General features: G+C 41.6%; 1 protein-coding gene across 7 annotated transcripts in view; it reads left to right on the top strand.

Moving 5' to 3' along the window:
• The first annotated feature begins 23,045 nt into the window (after positions 1-23,045).
• LOC128738316 (poly(rC)-binding protein 3) overlaps positions 23,046-24,942 on the top strand; it is a 286,215-nt gene continuing 284,318 nt past the window's right edge. For 4 of the 7 annotated variants that reach the window (XM_053833361.1, XM_053833360.1, XM_053833359.1 and 1 more), the window contains exon 1: positions 23,150-23,228. The gene's annotated coding sequence lies outside the window, so the exon portion shown is untranslated. The other 3 variants (XM_053833358.1, XM_053833357.1, XM_053833356.1) reach the window with 3 other exon arrangements.

Raw genomic sequence — 24,942 nt, 5'->3', positions numbered from 1 at the left:
GTATTGTTGGCTAAATGTGATGAGGTGCTACGTGCAAGAAGAAGAAGAAGAGGACGGAACGAGCGAAGTTTACTAGCTTTTACCGTTCACCGCAGACTTTAGGTATGGAATCGTTATCAGTGATGTTAAGTGGAATTTCTGCGAATTTTTTCACGGAAGGCGCAGCGTTTCGCCAGGAATGGAAGAGACTCTGGTTAATGATAGTCGAATGCCTTGAGTTGTGAAAAACGTATTTTGATCACGAAAAATTAAAAATAAAGACTTTCGGATCCGTTCATTGAAAAAGTGACATGCTTTAAAAACGTTAGAAATTTTAGAAATTATTTCTTCTTCTAAAATAAGTTATCTATGATATCAAACCAACCGGTATTTATTCAAAAGAATCCTTTTTAGGAAAAATGTGTATAATTAGAATGACCAGAATAATGCATTTCAATAATGAATAGATTAGATTTGATTGCTTAGTTTAATACTCGATTTACTTCCATCGTTTACAACACAAGAGCAAGCAAAAAGCGTATAAATTTAACAATAAATTACGACCTCACAAGCGTCAATATCATTATGATTGACACCCTGCATGCATACCTTTATTTCCGGTGCTAGATCTAACGAGAGCATCAACCGGAAATCATTCGACATCTCGCTGCCGGTCTTTGAAGCCGGTAAACTTAACTTGTCATAAAAATCTCCGCCAGCTTTATCCCCCCGGTTCTGGATTCAGCGGAACAATCCATCATAGATGGGAAAAGTGCGTATCCTCGTGCTGAATCCTACCGCTTTTTTTTTTGTTAAGCTCGGATCAAAACCGGAAAAAGTGCAAAAATCGTCTGAGCCATATGACATACAACATTTCTTTATATGATATTCAATATTACCCACTCACCGTACTGGCTTGAGATTCCCAGCACAGGATTTTTTCCGTTTTTACTTCACAGATCTCGGATATCTTAGCAACCAGCCTACTGACTCACGTACCGCACCCCGCTGTTTGCCATTCGACAGCTATAGAGGGTGTTAATTTACGATTTCACAACGCCACAGCAGTCGTGCTCCTTCGACAGTGGGTATTCCTTTCCTGCCGCTGGCAGTCACAAAACCATCAACCGGGGTTGGCTGGCTGCGTGCCGGAGATTTACTGATTGTGTTACTCTTGGCTGGATCGAAAGCGTTTCGCCATGCCATGTCGTCGGTCCAGTCAGCAGTCGGCTCGGCACTGTTCCGACTTCTCCAGCAGGCAGGCGGCATGACGCATGACGGCGGTGGTGGGCTTGCGTTGGCTTTTCAATTTCTGGTCTGATCAATTGTTGGGATTTACTGCGCATTCAGTCGGATTTGTCTTTGATGATCTGCCTTTCGGCAGGAGTTGATTTCAGAAAAAGTAATTTGTCTTTTCGGTCGACGTGGAGAGCTTTTGTTCGTGGAAAAGGTATCTTATGGTGCACTCATGTTGGAAAGTTCAAGGAAGGTTTTATTTGTTACGGCTAACGTTGTAATGTTGAAATGTTATTAATTTTTTCTGACTTGAGGGTGAAAATATTTGCATTATCATTTGATATTAAAGCAAAAAATATTTATGGAAACGGTACAGCACACCAAAACCTATACTTTCAGCTAAAAAGTTCCCTTCTGCTTTCTGTACAAACTAAACATATTAATCTTTTCATCTTGCTGTCGAATTTGCTCTTCCAGATTTTATTTTTTCGCTTATCCTAAATTGCAAGAGGTTTCATATATGTGGCGGTACGGGCAATATAGCAAGGGACTGTACTACGCCGCCCAAGTGTCTGATATGTCCTGGCCAACGGGAAGCTAAGCACACAACAGAAAGCCATAATCTCGGACCCATACCGCATCCCTACCGGAAACGGTAACTGGGTCTCGGATAGGTCCGGGACGGCGGTTATATGGACGACAAGCAGGTTCCCGGTTCAAGAGGTTGTGTCAACTGCAGACGAGTCAAAGTGGGTAGAATGTTCTACTGCAGCTGGTATGCTCCGCCGAGTTGGGCTATCGAGCAGTTTACGCGGATGGTAGACCGAGTATCAGTTGTGCTGACTGGTCTAAGGCCGTTGGTAGTGGCGGGCGACTTTAACGCTTGGGCGGTAGAGTGGGGAAGTCGTCGCACGAACCATAGGGGTCGGATTCTGGTTGAAGCTCTGGCAAAGCTCAACGTAGATCTGGTCAACATCGGCACCACAAGTACCTTTAGTAGTAACGGTGCGGAGTCTGTCATCGACGTGACATCCGGCAGTCCTGGTCTGATAGGAGACTGGAGGGTAGACAATGGCTACACTCACAGTGACCATCAGGCTGTCCGCTATGGTGTAGGTCAGATAACGAGGCGGCAGGCGGCGAGTAGAGCCAACACTCCCACCACCCGTGGATGGACGACATCATACTTCGATCCCGAAGTATTTGTGGAAGCGATACGAAGAGAGTACGGTTACCGCGGTATGCCCGATCCGAACGCTAATCATTTGATTGAGGTACTGTCGCGAGTTGTGACGCTACCATGCCTAGGAAAAGCCGACCTAGGTATGGGAGATCACCGGCTTACTGGTGGATAGCTGAAATTGTAGAACTCCGCGGAGCGAGCTTTCGTGCGAGGAGAATTATGCAAAGAGCTCGTTCGGACGAAGGTAGGGCTGAATGTTGAGTAGCACCAGATGCTGCACGCGCAGCGCTTAAGAGTGAGATAAAAGCTAGTAAGCAAGCCTGCTTTGAAAGGTTATGTGCTAGTGCCAATGCGAACCCGTGGGGTGATGCCTCAGGGTTGTAATGGCAAAGACCAAGGGCGTGATGGCGCCCGCAGAGCGATCGCCAGAGATGCTAAAGCGAATCATCGAGGGCCTCTTTCTGCGCCACGAGCCAAGGTCCTGGCCTCAGGCCGCTGAGTCGTCCCACGGCTGACGTTCCAGCATGTCAGACCATAGAGTAAGATGGTCGGCCTCTCAGCCGAACATCAAAAGTAACGAGGGTGACGGCGGTTTAGAGGTCGGGGAGAAAGCGACGGTTACAAACGAGGAACTCATTGAGATTGCTAAATCCCGAAAGGTAAGCAAGGCACCGGAACCAGACGGAATCCCGAATTTGGCCATTAAAGCGGCTATTTTGGAGGCTCCCGAATTATTCGGAGCAGTAATGAGTACATGCCTCGAAAATGTCTACTTCCCGGACAGATGGAAGCGACAGAACCTGGTCCTATTTCCGAAGCCGGGAAAACCCCCGGGTGTCCCCTCGTCATATAGGTCAATCTGCCTGCTTGATACTACCGGCAAGGTTCTGGAGAGGGTTATCCTTAACAGACTCGTACAGTACACTGAGGGTACAAACGGTCTGTCAGGGAACCAATTCCGCTTCCAAAAAGGCAAATCTACGGTGGATGCCATCTTATCTGTCACTAAGACAGCCGTGGTGTGGTCAAAGTGATAAACCCATACAAAAAAAAAAGACAGCCGAGGTGGCAATCCAGCGCAAGATGATAGGTATCCGCTATTGCGCAGTTATCACACTCGACGTGAGAAATGCGTTTAATAGCGCTAGTTGGGACTCCATAGCCAACTCGCTTTGGAACGTCTAAGTGCCGGTGTCGCTGTACAGGATTCTGGAAAATTATTTCCTAAATCGTGTACTATGCTACAACACGGAGGAGGGCCAAAAGTGCGTTCCAATCACCACAGGGGTTTCGAAAGGTTTCATACCGGGCCCGCTGTTGTGGAACGTCATGTATGACGAGGTGTTGAAGCTTAACTTCCCGGTAGGGGTTGTGCTTGTCGGCTTTGCGGATATCACCTTGGAAGTCTACGGTGAATCTATCAGAGAAGTTGAGATAACGGCTGCCAACTCTATAAGCATTGTTGAAGATTGGATGTGCTCCAGGAAGCTGGAGCTAGAGCATCATAAAACGGAGGTTATCGTGGCGAACAACCGCAAGTCGGTGCAGCAAGCAAATTTCAGCGTCGGGGACTGCACTATTTCGTCAACGCGGTCCTTAAAACTCCTAGGAATCATGGGCGACGACAAGCTCAAGTTCGGGAGCCACGTCGACTATGCCTGCAAGAAGGCTTCCACAGCTATTTCGGCATTGTCTCGTATGATGTCTAATAGCTCTGCGGTATATGGCAGCAAGCGAAGGCTTTTAGCCAACGTGGTCCAGTCCATACTCAGGTATGGCGGGCCGGTGTGGTCATCGGTGTTAAGAACCAAAAGCTACGCAATCTGCGTCTTAGCGGGTATGATGCCTATTAGGATCATCATCAGTGAGTACGAAGAGTGCTTCAACCAACGTGGAACTAGAGGCATACGAAGTACCGCAAGATCGGCCTCGATGACCACATGGCAGCGGGCATGGTCTGATTCCACAAAGGGCCGGTTGACACACCGACTTATCCCGGAAGTATCCGGGTGGGTCGACAGGCGCCACGGTGAAGTCAACTTCCACCTGACACAGATTCTGTCAGGGCATGGTTGTTTTAGACAGTATCTGCACAAGTTCGGGCATGCGGAGTCCCCAGCGTGTCCCGAATGCGGCGATGTATAAGAAACTGCAGAACATGTTTTCTTTATATGCCCTCGTTTCGTGGGCGCGAGAAGCAACATGCAGGTAGTGAGCGGACAGGACGCTACTCCGGATAACTTAGTCCAAAGGATGTGTTCTAGCTCGGACGTCTTTTTCAGCCACTGCCGCTGCGTCATTACCTGCAGCCCTGAGACCAGTGGACGGGACCACCACTTCCTGACATATATGTCCATGTGCGCCAGGTACTTTTTCGCTATTTGGCCGATTGCACCGACCTCCCAGCATCCTTTGGAGCTTCTTGTCGCTCAAGGTTGTCGGCCGTCGGGAACCGTGTTTTCTTTCCATGCTCTGATTGTTGTCCAATAGTGCCAAGATTTTGTAAATGCCGGAACAGGTGTATCCAGCGTCCACAAAGTGACGCACGATGTCCGTCTTCGACGAGATGGGATACCGTTCTTTGAACGCGCACACTTCTGAACGTAGCAGCTTCACTGTTTTCGCCATCATAGTTAGAGTTCGACTGATAGAACTGTAGATTTTTTTTGCAAGTAAGCTAATATAATTACCTTCCATGGGAAATTTATCAAACTCAATCAGCTGTCTTAGTTTTTTATCACCATTCGAAAAAAGTCACTTTCTACCAGCGATCTCAGATCAACTTGCAGATTGAGCTTGAAGTAAAAGACATCTTCGATCTTTAACCAAAATAGGTTGAGAATTTGTCCAAAAAAACCAGATCCGCTGTCCGATAGCTTCCAGGACCGAGGATCGATTTAAAACCCAGTTGCGAATATGAAAGCCTGCCTTCCAGTCGACGTTGTCGAGATAGTCATCGACATAATGGTTAGTTTTCATCGCAGCTGCTGCCTTGAGTAATTCCTGCTCGTTCTCCATTGCATTTAGGTTTTAACGTATTGTGATTGCGCCGGAAAATACGTTGGTCTGAAAATAGCGATATTGCACGCCACCGTGATCAACGGTTCACCTAACGACTTGCGGAAGACGAACAGCAGTGCGCTTTGATCTCTCTTCCCGATTTCGAGCTGCAGGAACATTTCTTGTATATCACCGAAGTAGGTGAATTCCCGTTCGCGGAGCTTGAATGACTGTGGAGTCAACAGATCCGGACCTTTCAAATAGCTTGTACCCGTCTAGGTTTCTTTGGATGCTGCACCACTCCTAACGGAAGTTACCAGATGCGTCGAAGATCGAAGCCTGCCATTACTTCTTCAATTACTACGTGTATGTAGGTCACCTTCTGTCGTAAGCTCTCGTATATCAACATTTGTTGCTCGAGCTTTCGTATAACTCGTATGATCCTTCTCAAGTCGTTTATCCAAGCATCGCCACCGGTGCTCGGCCATTGGTCTGCTATCCGGAATTTCAATGTCGTCTTGCACCCAGATTAACCCGGTTTCAAACCTTCCGCTTTCTGTCGGAACTGTCGTTTCTTCCAGGATTCTGCTTGCTCGTTAGTTTCCGGCTCTTTCTAGATTAGGAGCTACGGTAACTCAAAGGTTTTCTACCAAGAAGAGCTCCTGCACGTGGAGATCGCGTTCTGCCGTAACTGCATACACTCAAGTACTTTTTTACACGGTTTGTTTTTTCGAATATTGAGAACGGGGCTATTTAAGGACCATTCATTTATTTCTCAATACGTTTGGGAGAGGCCCGACATTCGTCACGTATTTTGCAAATGGTCCCTAAATTGCACCGTTCTTGAGTAATCGAAAAAAACAAACCGTGTAAAAAAAGACTCGAGTGTAGATGTGCATTTGACGATGCTAGAAAGGCGTAGTACACAAATTACGTAACGCAGACACGGTGTTCAAAATACCGTTATTAAAAAATAAAATAGGCCATTTAAACGGAAACTGCCAGTTGGTTTGAATTACCATCCTACATCTCTGAGCCAATTTTTAAAAAAATCGATCGACGTATTTTTGAGTTACGCCCATTTGAAGTTTTAAAGGGAAGATTGCTCATATAAATAAATAAAAATCTTTAATGAAACTTTTAAAACGAACGTAAATCAAAGCCAGTTTTCAATTTTTATGCAACATATGGCCATTGTTGACCATTTTAGTAGTTTTACGCTGTATTGGGACTAACCGGAAATGTTCCGGGTGAAGTTATCGCTGTGGGAAATAGCCAGTATCGAACATGCACAACTACTTATTATGCGACACCTCAAATTACACCAGAATCTATAAACTAGATCACTGATAGTCAGATCAACTACCTAGCGCCACGTTGGTTATATATGGACAAAATCTGGGGACTCCCGGGAACACCCAGATCAATTGCCAGTTGTGTCCATAAACAAAAACTTATCGTGGGGCACCTTAAATCACACTAGAATTCAATAACTAGATCAATGAAAGCCAAATAGGCTATCTAGGCTCAGGTTTGGTCATATCTGGACATGTTTTGGGGACTCCGGAAAACCCTAGGAAATGACCAATTTCGAACATGAACAAAAATTCATCATACGACACCTTAAATCACACTAAAACTTTTAAAATAGATCCAAGTAAGCCAAATTGAGTACCAAGAACCACAATGGCCAATTCTGAACATGTCTTTATTATCAAAAATGTACCAGATTATGTTATTGACTTCCCAAGGGTTCCCGAGGTCCCCCAAATATGTCCAGATATGACCAAATCCAACCCTAAATAGTAGATTTAGTTTCCATTGATCTAGTTATTGAATTTATGTGTCATTTAAGGTGTCGCACGATAGGTTTTTGTTCATGGACGAAATTGACCACTTGTCCGGGTGTTCCCGGAATTCCCCGGATCTTGTCCATATATATATAACCAACGTGGTGCTAGGTAGTTGATCTGACTGTCAGTGAATTCTGGCGTAATTTGAGGTGCCACATGATAAGTATTTGTTCATGTTCGATACTGGCTATTTTTCACAGCGATAACTTAATCCGGAACATATCCGGTTAGTCCCAATACAGCGTAAAATTCCTAAAATGGTCGGCAATGCGCATATGTTGCATAAAAAATCAATGCCGACTGTGATTTACGTTCATTTTGTAAGTGTAATTGAAGATTTTAATTTTCTTTATATGAGCAATCTGCTCTTTAAAACTTCAAAATGGCGTAACTCAAAAATTCGTCGATCGATTTTTTTAAAAATTGGCTCAGAGGTGTAGGATGGCAATACAAACCAACTCGCATTTTCCGTTTGAATAGCCTATTTTATTTTTTTAATAACGGTATTTTGAACACCGTGGCAAAAATTATAGTTTTCTGACCCCTTTCCTCTTGTATGTAACAATAAGTAATGCATAGTCCCCCTTTAAATTACGTAACATTGACTGAACCTTCCCCTCCTACCTCTTTGAATAAAACTAGCACAATCCGATTATTTTTTTATTTTTACAAACTCAAGAAACGCATCGATTCTATCATTCCTATCAAAATCACTTTGATCGGAATCTCAATTCTGGATTCTAATCAAACTGTATGATTTGAATGATTATAAATGAGTTTGATCAAGTAAAATCGAGGTTTAAAACATAGAGTTTCACAGTTGAAACAGCAATTAGGCATCGCCCCATATTGCATGTTGGACTCAAATGGTTTTCAACTGCTCAGATTTATTGAGCAAAAAAACATTCCATATTTTTTTAATTTGATAAATTTGTAACGGCTCTTCTCGAGAATCCCCCTCCCCCCTGCGTAACAAAAAGTAACGCGAGCTCAACTTACTCCCCAATGTGTGTTAAGTAATTTATGCACGAAACCAAACTGTCTTTTCCCCCTCGTAGTCAGCAGATGTAAGTTACTTAAGCTTATCAGCATTCTAGGAACAGCCCTCTTAAAGTTTTTGACCGATAGATGTCGCAAGGGCTTAAATTCTTAAACCAGCTGTTAAGAATCCAGTGATTGTTCCGGCAGTCGAAGATGTTTGACAGTGTATACTTCGCATAGATTTGGTAGTCCGCACACGTAGTCTGGATCTTCTTGCTTGTCCCACTAGTACGATGGATGCGCAGGGAATGCGCTCGACTGTCAACGCTGAGCTGGTATGCAATAGCCACAAACGAGCCGTTTTCCAAAAATGTGTAAGTGTTCACTGCAGATGCAAAACCGTTCTTCCTGTACAACGTCACAGGAATTATTTTGAATAAAGCTCACGACACCGGATTTTGTACGTTAATTGATGGCCGCACGGAATGACACGATTTGCCTTTCCTAAATTGGCTGCAAATTAGATCTGAAAGATATTGCGTAAGATTGTTTTCTTTTCCATCCAGAAAGCTCAGCACAAGGCACAACATTGATGGTTCTCCATTTAGCGAATTTGTGCCCATTTTGAATGTATCTTCCAATGACATATCCAACTTTCAATCACGTTTTAATCGAATTGCGCGCCGCGACTTTATCGTACACCACGTTGTGATATTCTATAATTTGCTATCCTCTGCGTAACTGACCCGCACTCCCGTTATCGCGGGAAGCTGTCAGCCTAATTCCTGTCACTTTCTCTGTTTCAGTTACACGTTATTAGCAACTACCCAAATAATGTGTAAACAACACATATAACACATTCTAGGCATATTCTCTAATCTATTTAAATCTCTATATAAGGGGCTTATGTCTGTACCGAAAACCGGGTCTCTGACAGGACGTCATAAGAGGCTTATCGGTAACCTCGGTAACTAAAAATAGGTCCCTGACAGGACGTCATGCTTTCGTAGTATTGCGATGGGTTCTATTCCCAGTCACCTTACCTCACTGCTCGATTACTCAACTGGTTGACTAAACTGCTCGACTGGACTGGTCGATTAGACTGCTCGATTTGTTGCTCGACTGGACTGCTTAACTGAACTGCTCGACTGAACTGTTCGATTCGACTGCTTCACTCAACTGCTTGATTGGACAGATCGACTTGACTGCTTGACTGAACAGATTAATTTAACTGCACGACTGGACTATTCGACTTAACTACTCGATTCGACTGCTTGACACATTTGCTTGACTTACTACTCGACCCGACAACTCGACCTAACTGCACGAATGAACTGCTTGACTGGACTGTTCGATTCGACTGCTCGACTGGACTGCTTGACTGGACAGCATGATTTATCTGCTCAACTAGACTGCTCGACTCAACTGTTCGATTCGACGCTCGACTCAACTGTTCGATTCAACTGCTTGATTTCACTGCGCGACTGGACTACTTGACTCAACTGCTCGAATGAGCTGCTTGCCTCAACTACTCGATTGGACTATTCTAATCGGCTGCTCGACTCCACTGCTCAACCCAATTGTTCGATTCAACTGCTCGACTGACTACTCGATTTGATTGCTCGACTCATCTGACAGCTTGATTCGACAGCTCGACTAGACTGCTCGACTCAACTGCTTGACTTAGCTGTTTGATTTGACAGCTCGACTTAACTGCTCGTTTCAACTGCTCGACTGGACTACTCGACTTAACTGTTCGATTTATCTGCTCGACTGAACTGCTCGACTCGACCACTCGATTCAACTGCTCGACTCGACCACTCGATTCAACTGCCCGACCGGACTGCTTGACTGAACAGCTTGATTTAACTGCTCGACTAGACTGCTCGATTTGACTGGTCGACTTGACTGTTCGACTCGACTGCTCAACCCAATTGCTTGATTCGACTGCTCGATTCGCCTGCTCAACTCGATTACTTGTCGCGATATCATATGGTCGGTGTTAAATCAGACCGGACCAAGTGGCAAAATTTTAAAAAATATGTTAGGGGCCATCCAGATACCACGTGGACAGAAAAATACCAATTTTCAACCCCCCCGTCCCCCTCCGTGGACAAGCGTGGACATTTGCTCAACCCCCACCCCCCTCCCCTGTTTGTCCACGTGGACATTTTTACAGTTTGGTTTTCAACTTCATTTATGCAATATTTATTGAAAAAGCTTACGTGAAAGGAAGCTCCAGTCTAAAGTCACCGACACAATGCATACCAATTTTTAGTCGTTGCGGAAATTTGAGTTTTTCCATAGTTTTTCCGTCAATTTTCCTCAACGTCTTAAAATCCGTATGTAAGGTGTTTGGATCTTAATTCATGTTCTATTGCAAATTATTATTATTGACTACAAGAAAGTCCGTTTCAGCTTGACGATTCTTCTTTGTCCAGAGCATCCCCTACTAGCACGGTTGTTACAAAGTTGTTGTGGTAGCCGAAATATGACTAATTTCAGTCTTAATTCGGTTGCTTCAACTAAATGGACCTAAAGTGTGCTACTGGGGTGTTTGTCTAACCAGAGCACTTCAGCTTGACCGTCTACTTCAACACAACACAAGATCTTTCCGAGACGATGTGATTCGTTAAATTTTCTGAAGGCGAATCCTTTTGGAAATACGTTGCCCATGGATACCTTTTTTGTGGTGAGCTGCATTTGATGTTGAGGCAAAATGCCATCCACATTTGGTGCAAGCGATACAATATTCGTGAATTCATCCAGGCTAGGCAGTCAACATCTAAGTGTACTAACGCAGGCTTAATCTTTTCAACAAGATTTATGTCAGATATGTGCTCTCGTAATGCTCGGTTCATGTATTTAGGTCAACATATGCCTCAGAAGATAAAATTTTATTTAAGGTATAATTAGTCCTCGTCGATTCTGCCAATTTCAAAAGAAGTTTTTTTGTTTGAAACAAAAATTCTGTTCATGAAAATTAATTCGCTGTGTTCAGATTCGCAAGTAGAATGCAGTATAAACAGAATCCCCCTTTTGGGCCCAAAAACTGCATCCGAAATTGGGCTCTCCGACGAAAAGCTAATGACTGCTAATTTCCCGTTAAGCTCAAAAACAATCACTGATCAATGGTCAATGTTTTTAATTTCTATTTTTTGTAGGAAAGAAAACTTGTCCACGTGGACATTTTCCATACCCCCTCCCCCCATTCCGTGGACAAGCGTGGACATTTTTACACCCCCCACCCCCCTCTAAGCTGTCCACGTGGTATATGGATGGCCCCTTAAAGCAATTGCAAATTATTTTTAAAGTTTTTGTCACCCCCACTCCCTTGGAAATTAGCTTGAAAAATCGGGGGGCAAAAAAATAATTTGTAGGATATGAGTTAAAATGACAGCAAACGATCAAGAATTTTCGAAGCAACATTTTACTCTTATCGGACTACATGAATGTTGCAAACAGCCAGAAGTTTTTATTCAGTCAAATAAAATCCAATACAACCATAAAAACTATTTGTTTAAGTTTCCGGCTATGACTCTTTTATGTACATCTTAGAGCTATATTGTACAATATAAGAACTCAAAGGAACTAATACAAAGATTAAACATCTCCGCTAACACTGGCCAATGGAATGTATCCGCAGTTTTCTGAATTCTGAACATTTATATTTTTCGGGTCGTAAGATTCGGGCTCAACTAGTATGGTATAAATACCAGGATTCCACACACGTGATATAAACAGTGTCATATGATAGATGCGGATGTTTCTTTTCCTGAGTTCAATTGTCGAATGAAAGAATCAACAGTTTTTTTGAATACTAGAAATGACACATCCGCTATTCTTTCACATGACATGCTGAAGCTGTGTTCTTGAATAAATGATCATAACTAAGAAATTATTCAATTACAATGACTTTCAATCCACATATAAAGGTTCTCTTTGCTGCAGAAACAAGTACATTTTAATTCTTAAAGTTCGAACCTGACGGCATCAACCCTGATGTTGACAATACTCTTTAAAAAGACATGTCTCTTCAGCCAGGACGATTGCGTATAAACTAGGGCAAGCCACAAACCATTCCATTTAATTTTCAAATAATTTAAATTCACCGGAACGCTACCTGGCCGTCCAACATCGAAACCATTTTTTATCACTAGTTAATTTTCAATCGGCGCTATGCAGCCGGGCAGCAACGACACGGTCTGGTTCTCCGCTCGGATGTGCCAACCACTTTACATTTCACTTTTCATATTCATCATCATCTTTTTCCCCCCATACAGTAAGCAGATTCCAGCAAGCAAGCAAGCAGTACAAAACGGAATGTGAATGTTTGTAAAAGTGGCGACGTCGTCCTCGTTCCCGTTTCTCGTCGTTATCATTTTGCAACTTGACGTGCTTATTCAAAAAGTGCCATAAGTCCAAACCCAACAACATCCCACATCCACCTTGCCCGCCCGCGGAGCTGCATGCTTCGACTTCGAACCAAGCCTGCCGACGACGCAGACGACCAGCAGGAATCGTATAAGGATGAAGGGTCCTTAACGTTTTTTTTGCTGGTGGTGCTGACATTTCTGAAGTATTCCTCTCTGCGCATGACATCCTATTTGACGGCACAGAGACAGCCCGGCGTTGCATTTTCCCGGTACCTCGACGTTGATGATGAGATGGATCCGTTGCGTTTATTTTCTTGTGTTTCCGCACAGGTCTACAATCCCAAATGACTATCATTGCTTCAGGTGGTTGGTTGAATGTGATGCACCATCTATCAAAAAAAAAATTCTAATGGGTGCTAAAATAAGCCAACGAAACAAACAAACAAAAAATTATCGATGGTCTCTCAAAGTGTGCAAGAGCTATCAATTTTACGTTTATTAAAAATAACACAATAATAGCACAACCCGCCATCCGGAGGCATTCGCTCGCCTTCTTTAAGGATCCCAACCGTCATTATGTTGTCCAATAAAATTAAACCACGGCCATCAATTAGTCCTTGTTTCAACCATCATACTAGCTTGTAGTACATATTGGCAATAATAGCAAATGATAATAATATCAATAACAATTCCCTGTCGGCTCGCCGGTTCACGTGCGGTTATTGTGGGCAGAGTCCTTGCCTTGCCTGGCCATATATGTAGGCTCCAGCTCACAGTAGTGCCATTCTTACCGGAAACGATTGGCGCGATACTAAATCTGGCACAAGTGTGACGACTGGTGGCGTTCCGATTGGCAAAAGAAGAAAACGTTTGAAAAAAAAGAAAGCTTACCACCACGGCCAATGCATTGCATTGAAACAGTTTTCGTCAGCCAGCAGGCTATCTCGATTGGTACGGGCGCTTTTGGTTAGCAGTTTGACACTTTCATCCGCTCGGATCACTGGGACGGTTGCTGGCCGGTTCGATCGGTCGGTGGACGTTGATTTTATTGGCTGCGATTTATATGGTTTGCTTTACTTTTACGACCCTATCACTTGCACTATGGAGGATTATAACATGTTATTGGATTTGGTTTCGTAGCTGCTAGCATTCTACGACAGGACTGCATGCTCGAAATAGTGATGAACGACCAAGTCGTCATTCGTTATTTGTTCCTAATATTGATATCGAAATACAAAATATAGTTCCATAAAAGTGTCATAGCAGTGATCAAATCTAATCTGCCAAAGTTGACTTTATGTTTGGGTAATATGACTTGTAGATTTGTTTTTCGTCCTAAGCCAGCTTTGTAGGTGCTTCAAGTTCTTCTGCAAATAAAAGACTTGTGAGATTGAATCATTGCGTATAAAAAATTTAAAACCAAGGGCTACGATTCTCTCAGGAATTCCTCAACCAATTTCAGCGATATTATTATCAAATAAAAGCTCTAGTTATCGCAAAAGTGTCTGTATAGGTTTATTAAAAATGAACAAGCGGTTTAAAAATTAAACTTAAAACTGTAATTTGATTAGATGTGAATCAATCTGTTTCTCAGGGATGGCCAAACCGTGCTTTGTACTATTAGCCTCGTTTGAAAGGTGAGATAGCCTCATAGGTCACTATTGCATTGGTTTTTGGTTAGACGTTTATTTTGAAAGTTAAAAAACAATCATGTTCAGCAACTAGCAGCTAGCACCGACTCACTTGAACCTCGTGTTGCGTGGAATGCTATCAACTGTTGTCGATTGTTCGTTACATGCTACTGGCTACTCCGTAAACAACCCACATTACACATTTGAGACAAACTCTGTGATATGGTATAAATATTAGGATGCCACATCCTCCCCCCGTATAAAAATAACAATCCACTATATGATATTGTTTCAAGTCGATTATAAATTATTTACATTATTTATATATTGGTGCCTCCCTGCTTCCCAGTTGGCCTCGAGGTATGATGCTGGCTTAATAAGCCAGTCGTCGTATGTTCGAATCTCGGCTGAGAGATGCTGTTAGAGTCAATAGAATCGTAGCCACTGGCCCTGCAATTGTCATGTACTGTAACAGCTGGCTGCGAAGTCTATCGTTTAAAAACAGAAGGCCAAGTTTCGATAACGGGATGTAGCACCTAGGCTTTGCTTTGTTATATATTGGTGCACTCCGCCCAGTTAGCTTCGGGATACGAAGCTGGTCTAAAAAGCCAGTCTTCGTATGGTCGAATCTCAAAAGGATCAATACCGATTTGAGGCACAGGATTACAACTATTCCGCTCAACTCCATCAATGGGTATGAGTGATCCATAAACTGTGTACAGCAAATGTGGCCTACCACAAAAGACGATCATTAAGACTGTCGCAGTGGCCTTTTAACCCAATGCCCTTCTGGCATACAAAAAAAAAATGGTCGAATCTCGGCTGGGCAGTGCTTCTGGAGTCAGTAGGATCGTAGTTAGTAGTAGTTTAGAGTCAGTTAGTTCAATATCTGTTGCCAAATTGTTAGTTCATAATTGTAATTTTGTTACTGTAATGTATATATGTCTACCTTGTTAGACGACCAAAAAAATAAAAAAATAAATAAAAAAAAAATAATAAGTATAATCCCCCTTAACTGGAATTTATTTATTATTGAAAAATTATCATTACAATTATTCATTAACACTTGCTACTCATTGACCTGTATCCACGAGGTGTTAGTAAAGTAGCATTCATTAACATTCATAAACATTCGGTGTGGACAAGGCAAGCAGGTGGTCAATAGCGGGCTCGGCATTAATTGTTAGGTATGATTGCAACAAAATATTATGCCTGGCAGTTAAATCTGAATTATTTTCCCTAATGCCAATGTTTGTGACGGAACAAAACAGGAACATTGCCGTTGTTACTTTTTCTCTTTTTTTGCTATATAGAGATTTCAGTATCGTATAGTGGGAAGTGCGATGCCGTGAACGCAGCTTATTTCGATCTGTACCTAATTCCGTCCTCGCAACCAAAATTGACGATTTTTAAAATTCATGGTTCAAGGGCAAGCTTTGCTTTGATCGTGAGGATTCCTCTTAACTATGCTTTTTGATTCAATCTTCTAAACTACTTTAGTGGAGTTATCGAAATTAGGAACTGATCGGAATTACCTGCGTTCACGGTATAGATAAATGAAAATGTGTCTGATGATAAGTGAAGCGTACACCCTAAACAATCGACACGTCTCATCCACGCTTGGTGATGACTAGAGAAAAATATTGAAAAATTTCTAGGCAACTGGCAACTCCTATTCCTACCTCCACGTGGAGCCGGCTGGGGTGCGTAACCCCGGTTGTCGTACGCTAACAGGAAAGAGGGCACAGTGGTTCTCGCCCATACTAAGATGGTAGCCCCATCAGCGGGATAAGTACCTTAGGTTTACAGCCTACTGTCAGAGCCGTAGCGTTACCTTGTGGCGCCTTTGGCGGAGACGCGATTTAGCGCCCCTTCGTATTCTAAATCGGTGTTTCCTCGAAATTTATTAAAAAATTTATCGTTTTTTTTTTGAGTCGTACAATCAACGTTCCGTTGCGACGCACCTTCGTCAACATTACGTTGAAACCGTAATGCGTTTGTAATGTCAGTGAACCGGTGGGATAAAGCTGAAGAGTAAAAACATGACAGTAGAAAGTAAACAACAGAACTACACACTTAATTTTTTTTACCGAACTCTGAGCAGCCGAACGTTCGGTAAAATTCGATGGTGCCAATCGACGTTTACGGATCATTAGTAATGTTTGGCATCATGAAATTTTTTTACCGAACGTTCTGCTGCTCAGAGTTCGGTAAAATTTACGATATTTTACCGAACTCGGTACTTTTTTTTAAGTGTGTAGCGTTGGGTGAACGAGTGAAAAGTTGAACCTTAAAAACTAGTAAAATTCTTATCTTAGGTGCATTAAAACTATAAAAATTAAAATTAATTAAAAGCAATTAGTTTATCTAAAAAGGTAGTAACATTGTTCTGTACCTTTATTGCATCAATCGTGGTTTAGGAAAGTGATTATATTGTAATCACTGGAGGTTTGATAAAATTTATATTCTAATTACACCTAAACAGAAACTAAAACTACAATACGGTCAGCGAACAATCAGGATCTGTTGAAATCATAAGGCGAAATCGAGCTAACTGAGTGTAAACATTGAATTTGGAAAAGATACTAAACGTAAGTGATATAAAAATTAATACTTCATTATGGAACTGAACATAATACATAAACATAAAGTACATGTATATTAAAGTGAACTAATTATTGCGATGTTATACACAATAGGAATTTTTTAAAAGAATCTACAGTAAATAAAATATTACGTTGTTAAAGAACAGGAAAATTGTCTTTCTGTTGCGATAGCAACAGTATTCATTAGAAAATGAGCTAATTTTAGCGATTTTCCATGCGGTTACCCTGCCACCTGGTGGTGAATCCACGTATGTATTACCAATCGTAGCAACCCTGTTGTGTACAGAAAAATCAAAGTGGTTGTGTACAAGACACGACCTCCTAGGTGACGTAGGACCACGTTAGTCTCTTTGTAGCGATAGTAGGATGTATCCATCCCAAGTAACAATTTGGGTTTTAATACACACTTATGATGGCATTTAAGACCAAAATTAGTCTTCAAAACCGTCATAAAACTACAATAAAATCCACATTGTTGCTTGGGCATATATGTAATAATACGATTCTTCATGTATACAACCTACATACGCAACGTTTATCCACAGACTAACAGACGTAACTCTGAAGCCTCATTCCATCGTCAATAAAAACGATCATTTCAAATTTTCGCTTAAGTCAAGACTCAAACAATAATCGCTGCGCGAGAACGCCGCTCGCCTGCGCTGGCGCTGATGTCAGATATTATACAAGTAAATTTATAGCATTGCTAAATTTATAGCAACCTACTCTGCGTAGCGCAAAGACTGCATCAGGTGATGCTAGTGTTTTTTCCAAGTTTTAGGGGTGTCAATGAAACGATGTTTTGTTAGAAAATTTGTTCGAAGTGTTACGTCTGTTAGTCTGTGGTTTATCCTAGTAGTAACATTGTATACATTCAATCCTCAACCGATTTTGGAGTTATATCCATGAATTGATTGAATCTATTTTATTAAAACGAAACCAAGTTAGTAACTAAACCAAACAGTAAATAAATTTTTATGATATGTTCCTACGTTGAATAGTGCTTTTCCTTTGGTAATCGGTAGACGGTACGCGCGAGTTTTCAAAAAGTTGAAAATTTTGCGCAACTTTTCTGCGGCTTACAAAAGAACACTGATAAAGCATTTACAACCTGCAGACGTTTTGGAAGTCGCAAAAAATGTCGCCCGTGACCAGAAAACTTATTTCCGTCATTTGTTGGCCGTCCGCAATGGCGAAAAATTCAACTTTTCCCTCGTTGCCTGTGTTATTATGGTATTAACTGGGCAAGAAAATATAATAAACTCTTCAATCGTTGTGTGGCCCTTGAAAAGACCGATTGTTTGATCATCATAACTCCAGCTTGCACTTACGCACTTAACGTAATTCTCTGTTCGGTAAATTGGAGTACCGATAGCCGCTAACCAGGCACGGCTTGTTGCAACGGACCAGCCGGAAAGCTTCAGCAGCTATGCGATCAACGAAGCCGTTCGTGTATGGTCCTGAATCACGATGAAATACCACTCCAAGTGGCCAGCTGCAAGTGACGTGGGATGCTTCTGGTCGTTTTGTTGTCGCCTGCAGCATATTTCCTGCCAATTCCAGAACTTTAGCAGCCAGATATTTCATCACGGCAACGAAACGAGTGCTCCAGCTCCAACACACTGCACTGCACACACACTGCAAAAGTGCACGAGTCGAGCGTGACTTTCGTTTGCCCTGGCAAACGATGTTGGCAGTAGCTCAACTAGCGTTTGAATAATGCTGTTCGCCGGCTTACCTCGTGTTATGTACCAAAGCAAGCGACATTAATCGGTCACACCTATTTTTCATGATCCTTCATTCTATTATGTACGTAAAATAAAATAGAGCATTTCAATTTCAGTCTGAACAAAAGAGCAAAGTTACCAGCGAGCCGTTCGCCTTTTGCTGCCAAAGAAAAATTACGCTACGTATCATTACTGTAGCATTGGTGATGGATAAATTTGTGTTGCTAAAAAAAATCGAGTGAAAAGCCCTAAGTTCCAAGTTTCCTAGGTTACATCAATTACTGAAAACCGTTCTTTGAAGAACGAACAAATTCTTATATGAAGATGCAAAAGATGTTACTAAAACTATTTCATTTTATTAAACCCATGGTTTTATGCATTTTGACGCTTGACCGAATACATTTACTTGGAGCTGGAATATTTATTGGCTGCTTTGGTACCTTCCGAGACAACCAACTCAACCAGCAGCAACAAGCGAACTAAAGCGCGAAAGGTGATCGGTTAAAATTATTTGATAAGAAGCGAACAATTAGAATCAATCGAATTAAATAGAATTAAAATCAGTGAGCGAAAATTCCTCAAATCTTCATGAACATTATGTCTCGTCCTTAAAAGAACATTTTGTCGACGTGATATGTTGGAAATTTAAGCCTTCTTTTCCGTCTTCTTGGGCAGCAACAAAACAGCTTGGATGTACGGAAAGACACTTCTCTGAGCAGTGGTGACACCGGACAGCAATTTATTCAACCCTTCGTTGTTGCAGATGGCCAGCTGCAAGTGACGACAATTCTGATCATTTCGTTGTCGCGACCAGCATATTTCCTGCCAATTCCAGAACTTCAGCAGCCAGATATTCCATCACGGCAGCGAAACGAGTGCTCCAGTTCCAACACCTCGCTTGGTGAATTTGCATGTCTTCGTTGCCTTATCCGTGGGAAGCAGCAACAGCTGAAGCTCTACAATTTTCGATCGGATTCTATGGGCGTAAATTAAATACAATCATAAGGAAGCTTAACCCATAGCTTATATCGTATATATTTCTGTCATCCGTGCTAGGGAAGCACTGACGAGGGAGGGCAAAAATATGAAAATAATTCAATTTTTCAATGACGCGCATTGAACATCAATAGTTTTCTGTATTTTCAATATTTTCAACCGATTTTCCGATCAATTGGTGTAAATATCTTGGAAATCTATTGAAAATTGACTGAATTATAAGTCGAAGCGTGAAAACGCGTTTCTACTTTGATGACGTCATTCCCAACTACCAATCACGAAGCGAGAATTCTGGTAAAACATAGGTTCATTATTTTCAATTTTTCAACATCAAGAATCCATACTTTTCATCATTTGAGCCAATTCTTAGAAGATTTTCCAATCGTTTGGTGTAAGAATATTGAAAATCGATCGGAAAACCGCTGAGCTATTAGCGCTCATAACCTATCATTTTTCGTGACGCTCGCATTTTTCGATTTTTTGGAATGACACCCTATCTCAAAACTTGCCATAAGACGTAGTCCTACGTCAAAAAATGACACCGGTATCAGTTGATTTGCAACTGCAATGGCGAAATTTATCAAGCAATTACGTTCGATGCTTTATTCGTATTGCCAGCTCCACCCCGGAGCGAAGAAGTTAGATATCATAAGGCACTTCGTGTTTGCCGAATATAACCGATCCGACATTTACAACATCCCCTCCCTTCTGGAGGAAGGCGAGAGCGTTCCACGAAAATCTGATTCCGGGCGCCTAACGGTGAAATAAGCCGCCCAGTTAGCTCGAGATACGATGCTGGTCTAACAAGCCAGTCGTCGTATGTTCGAATCTCAGCCAGGCGGTGCTTGATAGATGAAGACAATAGGATCGTTACACTGGCCTCGTAATTTTCCTGTACTCTAACAGCCGGCTGCGAAGTCTGTCGATAAAGAAGGGTAATGTCTAATGATGGCCTAAAGCTTTGCTAACGGTGAAGTTCGACCATAAAGTGCAAGCGAAGCTTAAAAAGAAGATCAAGAGCAAAATGGCCTCAGCATTCCGCGCTTTAAACGGGGAAATCTGAGCCACTCGCCAAACAGTTAAATAATGCCTGACCAAAACGGATATTTTTATGCGGGAGCATCACTCAAGGCCGGCCGTTTCTGAACGGCCAGCAATCATGTCTGATAATCAGCAAGAAGGAAATGTCTAAGTCGCTATTCTATCCTTCGGGACTTGCGGTGAGCGGCAAGATATACAGTATGAACCTATCAGAAGTTGCCGCTAAGGCTACGACCAACTGCCGTAAGTAAAGTATTTATGTAGAAGGCTTAATAAACGTAGGATTTGGGGAAATTTGATCTATTGTATTATTTTTTTAGTCTTCAGTTTCAACAGCATCCAAAGTTAATCCATTTTTGCCTTTTGGAAAGTTTTTTAATTTTTGAGGTTTGTGTGACAGCTTCCCATATTTTTCATTCAACGCAAGTTTCGAGAAACTGTTTTTAATCGTATTTTGTTAGGTATTTGCATACAAAGAACAAGTGATTTGCAGATTGACGAAAATCAAGTACACTTTAAAATATATTTACTTTAAATCTCAAAATACATGTGACTTCGCATTTTTAAAATAGAGCATCTTTTTTTGGGAACAGAAAGTAACCGTCATTTTTACATATTTTATGTAGAATTTAGTTTATTTTCCAAATACCATATCCGCATTTTGCGCAAAAACTCAAAATATTGAATTTTATTGAACCATGTGTTTCAAAGCAAATTCGCTTTGTAATTACTTCTATCTATACTATTATAGACATATTATCAAAATTATTTAAATAAAAATAAAAATTATTCAAATCCTTGATCAAAGCTAAAGGTAAGTACCAGATCAGGAAAAACTTAATGATTCGATGATATTGAAATTTTAGTGAATAAAAATGGTTATTCGCTGGAAAAAGCGCTATTTTTAAAATTTACTTTTAAATGTGGCTCAACGTTATGGATTGCTGAGTGTTACAAGGTTATTACTATTTCTCCTAAGGCTATTACAGATATTTAAAAAAGTTTTTGTCCCTCCGGTGTTGGGCCACTGAGGGGGGGGGGGGAGTGGTCGAAAAGAATATTTTAATCGAGCAAAAAAATGTGGATCTTAGGCATTTTTACTTAAAGTTTAAACGTGAAAACCAAATCTATTGTTGCTTTTAATAAATACGCTGTTATTTTTCATGCAAAAATCTACCAACAAAAAGACAAACGAAAGAAATTTTTTTTGGCCGAGTGTCGGAAGTTCCACTATTTCAACTTCCATTTCAATTTCGTGCTAGAAGCGTTAACTCAATTCGTACATTCATTTTTCGAGTTTTTCAAGCTGTAGAGGGTAGAGCCCACAGACAATTGGTTCTAAAAAAAAATTTAACTCATATCCTACAAATTATTTTCCCCGATTTTTCAAGCCAATTTCCAAGAGTGGGGGGGGGGGGGGAGGTAAACTTTGAAAATGATTTGTACTGGCTTTATTATTATTACACAAAAGATCTATTTTCTTCTAGATTTTCGACTAATCAAAAGTTAAATATAACTTACTTGAGAAACAACATATTTGTTCGTAACTTCATGACAGCAGAACAGTCACTGTCTAATAAAATCAAATTAAAAATAATTTTAACTTGACTTTTATTAAATAAAACTATAAAACTATTAAATAAAGCTATTTGTTTATAACGATTGGTCTAAAAACAGAAATTACATGATTTTTTCACCAAGAATGTGTATTATTTAGCAAGTTTTACATGTTGTAAATTGATATTAAGTATAATTATATCCGTGCACAGCCTTCTGAAGTTTAAAATGCATTTCAGTTAATTATTCGTTGCAATTTATTAAATTTTTACCGCACTGCAAAAAATGTCCACACAATGTGCCTACAATACCACTGTGCTGCCGTACATGCTGTGCGCTGCTCGCTTGATGTCGATTCATGACGGGGAAATTTTCTTCATCCACGCCGAACACCGTAACCTCGTATAAATATTCATTCATACGCAGTTTTTAGACGAGAGCTCGGCTGTAGCTTTCCCTCTTGTTTACTCGCTCTGCTTATGCGGTATGTTGTTGCTCCATTCCCACCAGTGACGAAGCCGATGGTTGTCAAAATTGTTTTCAGTCCGGCACGTTTCTACATGCTTTGCAGTGGCAACCTGTGCGTGTGTTCGTTCTAGCGGTACCGTTCGTAGCGTATACATAGAAGCTGGCCTGGTGGTGTAACGTGTAATGATTATGTAGGCATGCATACAGGCAGCAGCAGCGCATGTTGTGTGAGTAGTGCCGCGTTTCGCTAGCATAAGCAACCAGCAACGTTTGCTGCTGTGAAGCCAACGAAGGTATAGAATCAGAATTCGCAACCCTTCTGCGGGGACGTTGCCGGTGTTGGTGTGGATCTTATTTGAACTCATCAATGCTAAACTGGTCGAAACATCTCCGTCGACTCCGCCCGTTGCGCCTGTGTTCGTGTCAACTCTGAACAGAACAGTCTTTTTCGCCGTCGCCATCGCGTTCACTGCGGTTGCTGTCTTTCCTGCTTGGCTAGTTTTGTATTATCTTTGTTTTGAGCTACACGCTTTCCCACGAATTTTCTCTCATTCTCAATCGGTCCCACAGAATCCAGAATACAGAACAGTTAGTGTAAGAAATAGTGTGTGATTTTTTGATTGAAAAACGTCATTACAAAGTGCTGTCGGGCTGTAAACCCAGAGTGCATTTTTTTTGGCAGATTTGATTCGCTTTCCAGCGGTGGTGCTATTCCTGTTGACAGTTCCGGATAGTGATCTGAGGATTTGTGGCTGTTTTGAAGTTGTGTTTTGTCATCGAACATCTTTGTTGCAGAGGAATATTATTTCGTTCTTACTGCTATTGTGTGCCAAGGAAATTTTCGTTTCGCAAACGATATGAAGTACCATTCCTGAATGTTACGTGAGGTTTTATATTAAAAGTAGATCCCGGGAATTGAAAGCTGCCGGAATTCACATATTCGTAGGGATAACGAAGCGGATAGAATACTGATTGACCTGCCGACCGTCCGAAATCGGTAAGTTTGTGAGATTGTAGTAATCATCTGAATGTCGTGAAATCAATCAACGAAAGCCGGCTCCCGAATCGTTGCCCCATCGTCTTCAAATCCCTGTTTTATTGCCGCTTACTCGTAATGGCCGTCGCATTTTTACGTGCACCTCCCGCGGCCCTCCGCGGATCCCGTCGTCGCCACCAGAGGAAAGCTCCTGCTGTCTCCCTGTTCTTTCGGCGTTCTTTCGATGGCGAAAAACACTGCTTTTTTGATGAACGATGTCGGGTAGCATTGGCTGTGCCCGAAGTGCACCCGTGTGCGGTCGGGGAAAAAAAAGGAAGAATGAAATGTCGCAGGATTTTATTGATTTTAGAAGCCATGAGGCTGTCGTTACGTTGCACCGGCCAGCTAGCTAGACGTGTCGTGTTAAGTCTGCGGGAATGGTGGACAGGTATGTGCTACCCAGAGTGCCTCCTTGGCTATCGGGAATTTTGTGTGGTATCTTTTTTTTATCAACTTCTATCGATATACGGCTTCCCGGAGGCTTAAAGTCTTGCGGCTTTTGTTGCATTGGTTATTGCTGTTTCCTTCGCATTTTTTGTGTGCGGAGAACAGCACAGTGCACTGTTCGGCGATAAGTTAGTTGACGCAGTGAGCGATAGCATTTCCAGTTAAATAAACGTGACCAAGGTTGCCAGGTCTGCTTATTTTGGAGTTGTGATAAATATTTTTTCCATTGAACTTTTTTGCACAGCGGTTTTCTCTACCTGTACAATGATCAATATCACTACCACACGAAAATCTAAATGCGATTGCTAACGTCATTAGCTAGCTAATCGTTGAGAAAAATTATGTTGAAATGCATTGATGTCATTCATTGTGACAAGCTTAAAAAAGGAGACACGAAGAGAATCTCTCGTTTGCACATTGGAACTTTTGACATGTTCGTGAAATATCAAGTACTATTAAAAATTAACCAATCACCTGCAAGCACGCTTTTATTTCCCAGGACCGTGACGATAGACTTTAGAAAAAAGTGACATAGTCCCCGTCTAGCATAACATATCAGAGATTATTCGTTTCGATTAAAGCTAAACCAGTTTGATGTCCTGAAAGTAAATAATTTTGTTGTGTTTACAAAACATTCCTTCCCTTCAACCGATTTTCTAGTCTGAACATTAAACCTAGACCAATTTGATGTCCTGAAAGTGAACCGTTATAGAAAAGTGAGCGACGAACTCTTTCTTTCGCCGGATTGTATCCATATCAGTACATAAGTCTGTTAGCGTTTGGCAGTGACTTTTCGCATTCGTAGTTTTACGTGAATTCCTCGTT

Source organism: Sabethes cyaneus, chromosome 2 (assembly GCF_943734655.1).
Source record: "Sabethes cyaneus chromosome 2, idSabCyanKW18_F2, whole genome shotgun sequence".
NCBI classification, from domain to species: Eukaryota; Metazoa; Arthropoda; class Insecta; order Diptera; family Culicidae; genus Sabethes; species Sabethes cyaneus.
Note: the sequence above shows the minus strand (reverse complement) of the source record. Positions and strands in the feature narration are given on the sequence as shown.